This window comes from Schistocerca serialis, chromosome 7, assembly GCF_023864345.2.
Source record: "Schistocerca serialis cubense isolate TAMUIC-IGC-003099 chromosome 7, iqSchSeri2.2, whole genome shotgun sequence".
Classification (NCBI taxonomy): Eukaryota; Metazoa; Arthropoda; class Insecta; order Orthoptera; family Acrididae; genus Schistocerca; species Schistocerca serialis.
The window spans coordinates 480,864,975-480,878,483 of record NC_064644.1 but is presented as its reverse complement, the minus strand read 5'-3'; the positions used below and the strand labels follow the sequence as shown (position 1 = coordinate 480,878,483).

The window sequence follows — 13,509 nt, the reverse complement described above, 5'->3', positions numbered from 1 at the left end:
AGTCTGCAAATGATGTAAATACTAATGTAATTTGGTTCAGGACACTGTGTTCCATCACAAACAGCAATATCTGCACTTATACCCCTTAGACTCAGTGTGTGCATGTGTGTGTGTGTGTTTGTGTGTGTGCGTGCGTGTGTGTGTGTGTGTGTGTGTGTGTGTGTGTGTGTGTGTGTGTGTGTGTGTGTGTACATACATCTCCAGGTGCTGGACATGCATATTCTGTGAGCACTCATACCTGTGTAAGTACACCCATGATGAACAAGGTAAATAAAGAAGCACTGTAGGGATCGGTTTGAGACCAGTGTTACGGTTAGAAGACTGGGCTGTTTCTGTGTCTGGATGTAGTGCAGATATCCCAGCAGGGCATGTAATGCAGTGCTGGTGGTTGTGGTGGTGGTGGTAGTGGTGATTGTGATGGAGAGAGACGAACAGCAAACCATCGTTAAAAGATTCCATTTATAAGCGACACAGAGACAAGATTGTAGCTGAAGATTAGGTCGGTGCGCTCTTTGGCGTTGATGGCTACGGTTGTTGGAGTATGCCAGTGCAGCGGTTGTCGTAGAGAAAAGCGGTGCACCCTGGTGGTGGCACTTTTTGGTGTCAGTGCAACCACAGAGACCTGACAAAAGGCAGCGAGTCGTCTGCGACAGACGACAGCTGGCAGCCCTGGTTGTTGGCCATTCCTGTAGCAGCTAAATACTCGCACAACACATCGCATCAGGCAGTCTTTACCTTCTTATTCTGACGTGAATGAAGACAGTGGCGAGTGCTCAATCTGGGTGTTGCAGCAACACGTTCGGTGTGCGTAGGCCAGTGTACAGAAATCATGTAGCTGGGCATCTAGCTTGTCCAGACCCAAAACCGAGGCTCACAAGGTAGGTGGCTGTTAGAAAAAGAAAGTAACTCAGCTGATGACTCGACGGTCCGAAGGCACCAGGCTAATTACATACAGATTTGACTCAGTGGATGTCTGCAGCTATTGACAGTAAAGTCTGTAGGCAGTGGCCGACAGCTTCATCTCGGATGGCAAGCGGTCTTTATCTCGTTGTTACCGACTGGCAAACTGCATCACTTTGCATGCGGAGCTCACCTGGATACAGCTGAGCACAATGAGAATGAGGGTCCGATTTACGTTTTGTATATATGAGCTGAGCTGGCTAACGTTCCTCCAATGGCAGAACTCGCAGCCCAGAAATCATAACAAGTTGGGTCATCACTGATGGGCAACGATGATTTCATTTAGTCCGGTTTTTCTCTTTAGTCAGCTCCTTCAAAAGATGCTGGCTCATGCTGTAAGATGCCACAACCTCGACTTTCAGAGGTGCTGGCTGGCGCCTTCTGCAATACCTGTGTATGATAAGTGCGTTATCGCGTCCTGAGTACACTCCACTGTTCCACAGTGCCTAGTTAAGAGGATCACTGGTGCTTCTCTCAACATGATGTCGCTGTGCTGAACCTACGAAGAATAGTTTATCGTCTCCCACAGAAGTCGTGGTGCAACATTGTTACCGCAAATTTGATTTTAGATACGCCGTGTTGAGACATTCCGACTTCGGCACTGAGTTAGTAAACAGCGTGTAGCGCTGTCCTGCCTGCTTGACAGTCGCAATACGTAGCACAGAACTCTACACAAAGAGAGATCTGCTGATGGGTCCTGTAAAAGGGTATCCAACATATGTGGGCCTCACATCATTAGCCTTCCTTCTCTGAGGCTACATGGAAGCTGAAGCGTAGTCTACCCTTGTGAACTTAGGAGAAGAATTAATTGCAAGAATTCGTAAAGCAGCCACGCACGTACAGAACACGCCACACATTTCCCGTCAACCAAGGGTTGCCCTACTAGGTCTATAATGGTGCTCGTTTTAAACATTTCATGTAACATTGTTCAGGACAATAAAGATATGAAACATATGTAACAATGTTTTATTTTCAATCTCACCCGGTTACTAGAAAGGTACTCTGTATCGGAATACGCATTTCTGAAATACGATTGTGTAACGAAGTATATGTGTCGCTGGCATCGACACAGAAGTTTTGCATACCTTATATACGTAGTGTGTTTAAAAAAGTGTCACTGTAGATCAAAGCTAGAGGAAACATACTCCCTCCGAGCAGGCCTTGGAGAGCCCAACAGTGACGACCGGCCTCCATGTCATCCCCAGCCCACAGGCATCACTTGATGCGGATATGGAGGGACATATGGCACAGCGCTTTCCCCGCCTTATATCAGTTTACGAGACCGGAGCCCCTACTTCTCAATCAAGTAGCTCCTCAGTTTGCCTCACAAGGCTGAGGGCACCCCGCTGGCCAACAGCGCTCTGCAGACCGTATGGTCACCCATCCAAGTGCTAGCCAAGCCCGACAGCGCTTAACTTCGGTGATCTGATGGGAACCGGTGTCATCACTGCGGAAAGGCCGTTGGCACAATTATATGAGAACCAAAATCTGTTGAGATATGGTACTTTACTTCAGACCAGTAAAGTGTACTATTCGATGGTGTAGGCCATCTCACTGTTGCAGTTCATTGCACATGGCTGAATGGTCGTCTGCAATGCGTGTGAGTTCTCTGGCCAGCATACCATGATGCTCGCTTACAATTCTGTCAGTGGCTTCTACAACAGATCACTGAAGAGTCATAGTTCACAGCGAGCATTTTATTTACAAGTGAGGCAGGATTCACAAGAGAGAGCGCAGGAAAAATGAACACTTATGTCTTTCTCTGATTTTTTTTGTTTTATTGTGATAATGGTTTCTCTCTATGTAGCCTGGCGTCAAAAAATATTTTGACATTCGGAGGAGAAAGTTGGTTATTGACCGGAGTCGCCGAGCGGTTCTAGGCGTTACAGCCTGGAACCTCGCAACCTCTACAGTCGCAGGTTCGAATCCTGCCTCGGGTATGGATGTGTGTGATGTCCTTAGGTTAGTTAGGTTTAAGTAGTTCTAAGTTCTAGGGGACTGATGACCTCAGAAGTTAAGTCCCATGGTGCTCAGAGCCCATAAAGTTGGTTATTGAAATTTCGTGAGAAACTGTTTTAATGATGACCACCCCAAATCCCATACCATGTCTGTGATGCTGTCTCCCCTATTTCTCGATAATACAAAACGTGCTGCCCTTCTTTGAACTTTCTGTTATGTTTTTGGCTGCGGGGAAATTTTACAGCTTTGGCGTTATGTTCAACATATCGAAAATGTAAAGACATCACAGTAGACTGTGACCAGTACATTTGAAACAATCCAAATGGAGCCAGGTGTCCTCACAGAGACAATTAGTCTAGTGGTTTTCTAGTTGAAGACCATTAGATCATCGGAAAGAAGGGCTGAAGGATGTGTCAGGATATTGGGTAACCACATGCAGCACTGCTTCCACATAACAAACAGACGGGAATATGAGGATGGGTCGGCCCATAACTCATCAGGTGTTGGTTTTCGGACATGTCATTGGAACTTTTCTGGTAGTTTTGTGCAGTACCACCTCCTGTAGGAATATCAGACGTTTTTTAAACAATATTTTTCAGCATCTTTACAACCAACATCTCTGGATGATAGATGACATCATGGAGAACAGCATCTGTTAGAGACGAAACGTTCACCATCACTTCATAGCGACCCTCGGCATCCTTTGAGACTGGTTACTCCCCTGAGAGGCAGCAGGGTGTAGGCACTCTGCAGCGTTCGTATGCAGCGTGTGTAAGCAAAGTAAATGTGTGTGAAATCTTATGGGACTTAACTGCTAAGGTCATCAGTCCCTAAGCTTACACACTACTTAACGTAAGTTATCCTAAGTACAAACACACACACACCCATGCCCGAAGGAGCACTCGAACCTCCGCCGGGACCAGCCGCGCAGTCCTATGCAGTGAGTGGCGCCTGTCATTCAGCCATCTGCTCTGCGTGAAAGGCAAGTAGGTTGACCAAAATGGAAGATTCTGATTCGTTTCTAAAATATCTTCTACCTGGCAGAGACAATCATTCTAGTGGTCTTGTTGTTGAAAATGATTATATCAGTTTTCTGGGTAGACAGTGTGGTGCACACCTGCTTGGAAAGCTCTATTACTTCAGCCAAATCTGGTTTTCACAGCGTCTTTGTTCCTCATGACGAGATCTGACACACCTAGAGATTTTCATGCAAAGACTTTGAAACGCCGTCTTCTCCACATTCAACAACTTCGAAAGAGTACTTTCTTTTCCGTATTTTTGTGAAGTTCTGAATTTGCCGCACATTTTAAGCTTTTAAAAATACCTGCCGGGAAGGCTGCGGGTCGGATATTTCAGACAGCGGTGAATCGAAATTCGACGCGTTCGTCACGGACAATGCAGCCGATGGTCCAATGAGAGCCGGGTAGGCAGCGGCGAAATACACGTATGTGAGTGATGCGCTGCGGCGCCAGCCATACGTGCAATGCGCGCTGGCGATCCTCGGACTGAAGACTGAGCAGGGGCTAAAAGGTGCCCGGGGGGTGGGGGGGGGAGGGGATGGGGAGGGGTGTGCCCCGGCTGCCCGGTCGCGCTAATTCCTACCCCCCTCCCTCCCGCGCGTAGAATCGATACCTGCTGGCCGAGCGCCCCTGCCGCGCCAGCTCGCGCCGCGCTGCAAGTTTAATGTTTTGTCCATAGAGACGGCGGCCCACCCCCTCCCGCTGCCGCCCCCGCGCCACTCGGCGGCGGCCGCTGTTGTCGCAGGGTTCGCGGTGCGCCTTTGTGTTGTGCGCTGCAGCCGCCGCTGCCGCCACCGCCGCCCCCGCAGACTCGATGCCGAGTTTCCGCAGCAACAGCGGCTACTGGTAGAAAAAACACTGTGCCCCCCCCCCCCCCATGCGCTCAGGACCATCTTTGCCCCAATGTCCTGCTGCCAGTTAGAGCAGCCGCTGAGACCCTGGGACCGAAGTCTGTGCTCTGATACCAATAGCAACTCTAATTCCACTGGTATAAAGGTTGGATCTTAATTAAGGGGAAAAGATTATGGAGGTGATTCGTCACTGGAAAATAATGAAAAACGTTCGTACAAATATAATAACAGATCAAAAGTATCTGGACTCTCGCAAGTGTGATCAGTAAATGACACGAGAGGCGGACCGCTAGTATGAAAGGAGATGGAGAGTATTGTGCTGAAGGACAGAAATAGAAACAGTAGGAAGGTTCGGTCAAATGGCACCTGAATAACAAATTCATCAGGGACATTTCATCCCTACTATAGCTGCCCAAGTTGGTGATGTGAGTGCGAAGTGGAAATACGGAGCAACAACCGCAACTAAAACAAGATCAGGTGAGCCTCAAGTACTGATGGGACCTGAACACAGCACTCTTAGGATGGGTTAGAACATCGCTCAACACCTCAGCGTCCAAGACCACTACATTCTATGGTTTCGCCTCCTGATGAGGAATGGACTGCCTGCCATCCCCCCACAGATATCCAGACACCTCGCTGAATGTGTCCCCAGCAGAGTTGAAGACGTCATAAAGGCGAATTAGTGGCCACAGATAGGTGTCCGGATACTTCCGATGAAATACACTCCTGGAAATGGAAAAAAGAACACATTGACACCGGTGTGTCAGACCCACCATACTTGCTCCGGACACTGCGAGAGGGCTGTACAAGCAATGATCACACGCACGGCACAGCGGACACACCAGGAACCGCGGTGTTGGCCGTCGAATGGCGCTAGCTGCACAGCATTTGTGCACCGCCGCCGTCAGTGTCAGCCAGTTTGCCGTGGCATACGGAGCTCCATCGCAGTCTTTAACACTGGTAGCATGCCGCGACAGCGTGGACGTGAACCGTATGTGCAGTTGACGGACTTTGAGCGAGGGCGTATAGTGGGCATGCGGGAGGCCGGGTGGACGTACCGCCGAATTGCTCAACACGTGGGGCGTGAGGTCTCCACAGTACATCGATGTTGTCGCCAGTGGTCGGCGGAAGGTGCACGTGCCCGTCGACCTGGGACCGGACCGCAGCGACGCACGGATGCACGCCAAGACCGTAGGATCCTACGCAGTGCCGTAGGGGACCGCACCGCCACTTCCCAGCAAATTAGGGACACTGTTGCTCCTGGGGTATCGGCGAGGACATTCGCAACCGTCTCCATGAAGCTGGGCTACGGTCCCGCACACCGTTAGGCCGTCTTCCGCTCACGCCCCAACATCATGCAGCCCGTCTCCAGTGGTGTCGCGACAGGCGTGAATGGAGGGACGAATGGAGACGTGTCGTCTTCAGCGATGAGAGTCGCTTCTGCCTTGGTGCCAATGATGGTCGTATGCGTGTTTGGCGCCGTGCAGGTGAGCGCCACAATCAGGACTGCATACGACCGAGGCACACAGGGCCAACACCCGGCATCATGGTGTGGGGAGCGATCTCCTACACTGGCCGTACACCACTGGTGATCGTCGAGGGGACACTGAATAGTGCACGGTACATCCAAACCGTCATCGAACCAATCGTTCTACCATTCCTAGACCGGCAAGGGAACTTGCTGTTCCAACAGGACAATGCACGTCCGCATGTATCCCGTGCCACCCAACGTGCTCTAGAAGGTGTAAGTCAACTACCCTGGCCTGCAAGATCTCCGGATCTGTCCCCCATTGAGCATGTTTGGGACTGGATGAAGCGTCGTCTCACGCGGTCTGCACGTCCAGCACGAACGCTGGTCCAACTGAGGCGCCAGGTGGAAATGGCATGGCAAGCCGTTCCACAGGACTATATCCAGCATCTCTACGATCGTCTCCATGGGAGAATAGCAGCCTGCATTGCTGCGAAAGGTGGATATACACTGTACTAGTGCCGACATTGTGCATGCTCTGTTGCCTGTGTCTATGTGCCTGTGGTTCTGTCAGTGTGATCATGTGATGTATCTGACCCCAGGAATGTGTCAATAAAGTTTCCCCTTCCTGGGACAATGAATTCACGGTGTTCTTATTTCAATTTCCAGGAGTGTAGTACATGTGCACGAAGAGACGAGCTTATACTTCAGTTAATTAGAACTAGAACAATACAACACACCTTACATGGTAGTAATACGAGGCGTGTTTTATAAGTAAGTACCGTTTTGAAATTTAAAAAAAGACGTGCTAAGATATCTCCATAATTTTATTTTTACATGAAAGCCTGTACCTTAATCTACCGGGTGATCAAAAAGTCAGTATAAATTTGAAAACTTAATAAACCACGGAATAATGTAGACAGAGAGGTAAAAATTGACATACGTGCTTGGAATGACATGGGGTTTTATTAGAACCAAAAAAACCAAAAAAAACAAAGTATTGCTAGATGCGTGAAAGATCTCTTGCCCGCGTCGTTTGGTGATGATCGTGTGCTCAGCCGCCACTTTCGTCATGCTTGGCCTCCCAGGTGCGCAGACCTTAGTCCGTGCGATTATTCGCTTTGCGGTTACCTGAAGTCGAAAGTGTATCGTGATCGACCGACATCTCTAGGGATGCTGAAAGACAACATTCGACGCCAATGCCTCGCCATAACGCCGGCCATGCTTTACAGTGCTGTTCACAACATTATTCCTCGACTACAGCTATTGTTGAGGAATGATGGTGGACATATTGAGGATTTCCTGTAAAGAACATCATCTTTGCTTTGTCTTACTTTGTTATGCTAACTGCCGGCCGCAGTGGCCGTGCGGTTCTAGGCGCGACAGTCTGGAGCCGAGCGACCGCTACGGTAGCAGGTTCGAATCCTGCCTCGGGCATGGATGTGTGTGATGTCCTTAGGTTAGTTAGGTTTAATTAGTTCTAAGTTCTAGGAGACTGATGACCTTAGTGCTTAGTGCTCAGAGCCATTTGAACCATTTGTTATGCTAATTATTGCTATTCTGATCAGATGAAGAGTCATCTGTCGGACATTTTTTGAACTTTTGTATTTTTTTGGTCCTAATAAAACCGCATGTCATTCTTAGCTTGTTTGTCAATTTGTACTTCTCTATCTACGTTATTCCGTGATTTATTCAGTTTTCAAATTCATACAGACTTCTTGATGTCTCGGTACTTTCCTACATGATTTCCGTCAATATTGAGGCACTTGTCATAACTTTGTACCAGTTTTTGAATATCCTCTTCATAGGCGTTTGCCACCTGACTTGTTAACCACTGCATCATCACTGTTTTGACTTCGTCATCGTCTTGAAGACGCTGACTGCCTAGGTGTTTCTTCAAGTGCAGGAACGGATGGTAGTCACTGGGCGCAAGATCGGTGCTGTACGGAGGATGATCTAGAGTTTCCCATCGAGAAGATGTGATGAGATCTTTGGTCTGATACGCCACATGCGGACGGGCATTGTCTTGAAGCAAAACGATGTCCTTGCTCAACTTCCATGGAATGATGCTTTGATTCTGGTGTGACGTAGGCCACTCATGTTTGATCGCCCCTAACAATTTGGCTTAATAGATCATCAGCGTCGTTGTGGTACCGCTCAAGGAAAGTCAATGCACTGTCTAAACGTTTGGTTTTGTGCACATCCGTCAACATTTTCGGTACCCAACGTGCGCACAACTTTCGGTAATTCAAGTGCTCGGTCACAATGCCATACAAAACACTATGAGAAACATTAGAAAAGTCATCGGGCAAGGAGGAAATCGTAAAGTGTCTGTTTTTTCTCACCTTATTGTCCACTTCCTGCACCAAACTTCCATTAACGACTGAAGGACGCCCACTCCGTTGATCATAATGCACATTTGTGTGGCCATCTTTAAATGCTCTCACCCACTTCCTTACCATTCCATCACTCATAATGTTTTCTTCGTAAACTGCACAGATCTCACGATGAATATCGATCGCTTGTAGGCCTTTCGCACTAAGAAATCTTATAACAGCCCGTAATTCACAGCCGGCGGGACTCACGATTAACGGAGGCATCTTAAACACTCAGTACACAACGTAAACTAGGAAGAATCAGACTGTAATGGCGTCAGTGCGTAGATTAAGGTACAGGCTTTCATGTAAAAATAAAATTATTGAACTATCTTAGCACGTCTTTCTTTAATTTCAAAACGGTACTTACTTAAAAACACGCGTCGTATATTGTTTCACTGAAATGGAAATATTGGCACTGCGATTCAATACTGTTGGAAGAGTAAATACTATCAGTTACATAAAAAATTTCTGTCTCGGCCAGGATAGTCTCCTGCATGTGCTCCCCCCTCCTCCCTCCCTTCCTATTAAATTAATGAATTTGTGTACCAACGGCCAACACCAAATCACACGACCCACTTACGCCGACGATCTGGTCATCACAACTCAAAAAAAAGAACTTTGAGAAGGTAGAACAAAATCTGGAACGCTTCCATACAGTGTAAGAATACTAACAAGCAAATTCCCTTAAATACAATCGGCCAACTTCATCTTAAACAAGCAATCAGAAAGCTGAATGTGACCTACAAAGGCACCACACTGGAACACGCAGATCAACTGAAAGCTTGTGTGTCTAGCTGGACAGGTCATAGAGGTAGAAACATCACTACAAGAAGACCTGTTACCAGGTCACAGGAAGAAATAAGTCTTGAGACAACTACTCTCCAAACACAGGAGATGACCAGTGGCGAGAGCTTGGGATAGAGGATTTGGAGGAGCCTCAACTACAACACGAAGGGTGGGTCAGTAACGAAGAGAAACCAGATCGAGTGGCACTGATAGATCAATATGACGACAGATGTGATTCTGGCTGACATCAGGATGTAGAACATCTCCTGCTGTGTCCTAACTATCAAAGTCTGTGTAACCTCGATGAATTATAGCAAAGACACATTGGACATAGCCCAATGTTGGACTGAAATATTAGACCTACGGTCACGAAAAAGTAATATAAAGTAGATATTTCTCCTTCTCAATCGCAGAGTATTTTTTTAATTTTACTAATTTCAGTGACGTATGCACCACATTATCATACAAATGTTAGCTGCGCTATCGCCAGCCTGATTTTACACTGATGTACGGTTCGTAGCCAATGCAAGTGGTCGGGCGGCAAGGCTGCTCTAATATTAATAATATATATGAAAGCGGTCTTGTTTCTCTGACATAGTTAAATAATTTCCCCCAAAATAACTAGCAAGGAATTCAATGTCTTTGAAATTAAACAAGAATCACAATTAACCTAATTTATTACATTAAACTGCTTGATAAATTGTTTAACAAACATTGACAATCATAAGCTAATGTCTCGGCAACTCTGGACAAGGGATATCGAATGTACACCACTGGCCACTAACATTGCTACACCACGAAGATGACGTGCTACAGACGCGAAATTTAACCGACAGGAAGAAGAAGCTGTGAGATGCAAATGATTAGCTTTACAGACCATTTACGCAAGGTTGGCGCCGGTGGCGACACCTACAACGTGCTGACGTGAGGAAAGTTTCCAACCGATTTCTCATACACAAACAGCAGTTGACCGGCGTTGCCTGGTGAAACGTTGTTGTGATGCCTCGTATATGGAGGAGAAATGCATACCATCACGTTTCCGACTTTGATAAAGGTCGGATTGTAGCCTTTCGCGATTGCGGTTTATCGTATCGCGACATTGCTGCTCGCGTTGGCCGAGATCCAATGACTGTTAGCAGAATATGGAATCGGTGGGTTCAGGAGGGTAATACAGAACGCCGTGGTGGATCCCAACGGCTTCGTATCACTAGCAGTCGAGATGACAGGCATCTTATCCGCACGGCTGTAACGGATCTGCAGCCACGTCTCGATCCCTCAGTCAACAGAACAACCTCTGCACGATGTAAGGGGTCCGTAGGCCCTTACTATAAGTTTGCACTCGGCACAGGTCGACAGGGCAAGCAATAGATAGTGTGTCGTGTTGCGAGAGTGAGAGTAGAGTTGAGTCAGTTCCCAGGTTGCGGAGGCCTGTTGCTGTAATGCAAGGGTTTACCGACAAAGGGAGTGGCCATCGCCGCGGTTTAACCCCTTTGTGTTAGAATTATACGGGGAAAGTGAAAAAGTATAATTACGAGAGTGAACAGTGATATGTCTGTGCCGATATTTGTGGTTTCGCGTCTACCGCGCCGGCATCATATGGATTGCAGTGTTGGATTGCAGTGTTGGATTGCTGTGATTGAATTTGCGTGTGACGATAATGAATAGCGAGGAAGCCTGTGCTGAGATAAGCCGTAATTAAATATGTATGACGAAGGCAGTGGCTGTCTCCTTCTCTTTGTGTTTTTGAGACGAATATAGGTTCTCGATTAGTGAAGCTGTGTTGTTGTTCTTCTTGGTACCAGACATTTCATTATTACAGCATTGAGAAGGACAAAATGGAATGTAACAAGTCCGTAGCAGTCAAATCCGATTGCCAGCCCCATTAGGTACACGGTTACATTAATTAATATTTATTTGGGCTGCTATCAGATCCTGATCGAGCGGGATACATAAAATCTGACTTGTTACAACGAACAGTTCGACGACGTTTGCAGCAGCATGGACTATCAGCTCGGAGACAATGGCTGCGGTTACCCGTGACGCTGCATCACAGACAGGAGTGCCTGCGATGGCGTACTCAACGACCAACCTGGGTGTACGAATGGCTAAACGTCATTTTCTCGGATGAATCCAGTTTCTGTTTACAGCATCATGATGGTCGCATCCGTGTTTGGCAACATCGCGTGAACGCACATTGGAAGCGTGTATTCGTTATCGCCATACTGGCATATCAACCGGCGTGATGGTATGCGGTGCCATTGGTTACTCGTCTCGGTCACCTCTTGTTCGCATCGACGGCACTTTGAACAGTGGACGTTACGTTTCACATGTGTTACGACCCGTGGCTGTACCCTTCATTCGATCCCTGCGAAACCCTACATTTCAGCAGGATAATGCACGACTGCATGTTGCGGGTCCTGTACGGGCCTTTCTGGGTACAGAAAATGTTTGACTGCTGCCCTGGCCAGCACATTCTCCAGATATCTCACCAATTGAAAACGTCTGGTCAATGGTGGCCGAGCAACTGGCTCGTCACAATGCGCCAATAACTACTCTTGATGAACTGTGGTATCGTGTTGAAGCCTCATGGGCAGCTGTACCTGTACACGCCATCAAAACTCTGTTTGACTCAATGCCCAGGCGTATCAAGGCCGTTATTACGGCCAGAGGTGGTTGCTCAGGGTACTGATTTCTCAGGACCTATGCACCCAAATTGCGTGAAAATGTAATCTAGTATAATATATTTGTCCAATGAATACCCGTTTATCATCTGCATTTCTTATTGGCGTAGCAATTTTAATGGCCAGTAGTGTATTTCGTTATCATGTTAATTATTGTCTACCTCCTTAGAAGCCAGAAAGAGTACCAACCACTCTACCAAATCACTCAGGTTGATATTTGCAGGCCATTTTTTGGAGGCTATCTTCCAAACGTGAAAGCCATCCCCTTGTTCTTCTTCTTCTTCTTCTTCATTGTTACCATCATCTTCCCCTTCATCGAAATCATCATCATTTTCCTCATTGTAACCATCTTCTCCTTCTTTTCCATCTTCTGCTTTCATAAATTCAATTTTTTTTGGTCATCGTCTGTCTTCCTTTGGAATACTTGTCTCAGTTTCTGAGAAATAGGTCTGATGGGAAGTTGAAGAGTACACCTGTGGAACCAACTCTCCTATGCTAAAACCTGCCGAGATTTTTTTGGTATTAAACATCTGACGCAGTTCGACTAGAGTCTTAAGTTGAGAATTATCTCTCACTAATGACTCTGTTAATTAATGGTATGAGACTACGTAAATATTGTTATTTTAAATTTTTACTCACCGAGTTCGATGTGGAACTTGAAGGGATGATATCCTTCTGTCGTCTGAAAAAACCTGATGGTGTGTTCAACATTAGGCAAAGCCAGAAGAGCGTTTGAAGTTGAGAGCCACAATTCATTAACATAGCAGTTAAGTAGTGGTAAGATACTCACTGAGTTTGATGGGAAGTCAAATTGCTCACATCTTTTTCTTCTCCCCTGACAAGACTGGGCGACATTTTTTGCAGTTAACATTAGACACAAGCTGCATTAAGATCTGAAACTAAAAATAATATATTTCCCTTGGGTGATGACAAGTGACTCTACAAATATTATATTTAATATATTGAATCTCTGTGTTTCTTGTGAATGATGGAAAATTAAATCTATGCAGAATGTCCTATGCTTACAATGTTAAATTGAGCATGTTAACAACATTTTCTCCTGAGTTGATGAGACTGTATTCTTGTCATCTTCCAGATCACGGACATAATTCCGTCTTTTCTACTGAATTAATAATTTCGTAAAAAGCAAGTTTAGTTTTTGAGATATATTACATTTTCAAATGTTAGAAACAGTTACAAATTTTAATATGTATTTTAAAACACAAATCACTTTATACAAAATACTTCCACAAATCTTCAAATTCAGGTATATTAAAAGGCCTTAAGGAGCAACACCTGAAAATTTCAGCTTTCTATTGTAACTAGACTCTGAGAAAACGTACCATATATACAAAAAAATTAAAGTTACAAGAAACGAGCTTCAACATTTTTACTTCAGTGCATGCA

At 46.2% G+C, this 13,509-nt stretch overlaps 1 pseudogene; it reads right to left on the bottom strand.

Moving 5' to 3' along the window:
• Positions 1 to 2,308: 2,308 nt before the first annotated feature.
• Positions 2,309 to 2,426, bottom strand: LOC126413378 (5S ribosomal RNA; annotated as a pseudogene).
• Positions 2,427 to 13,509: the final 11,083 nt, after the last annotated feature.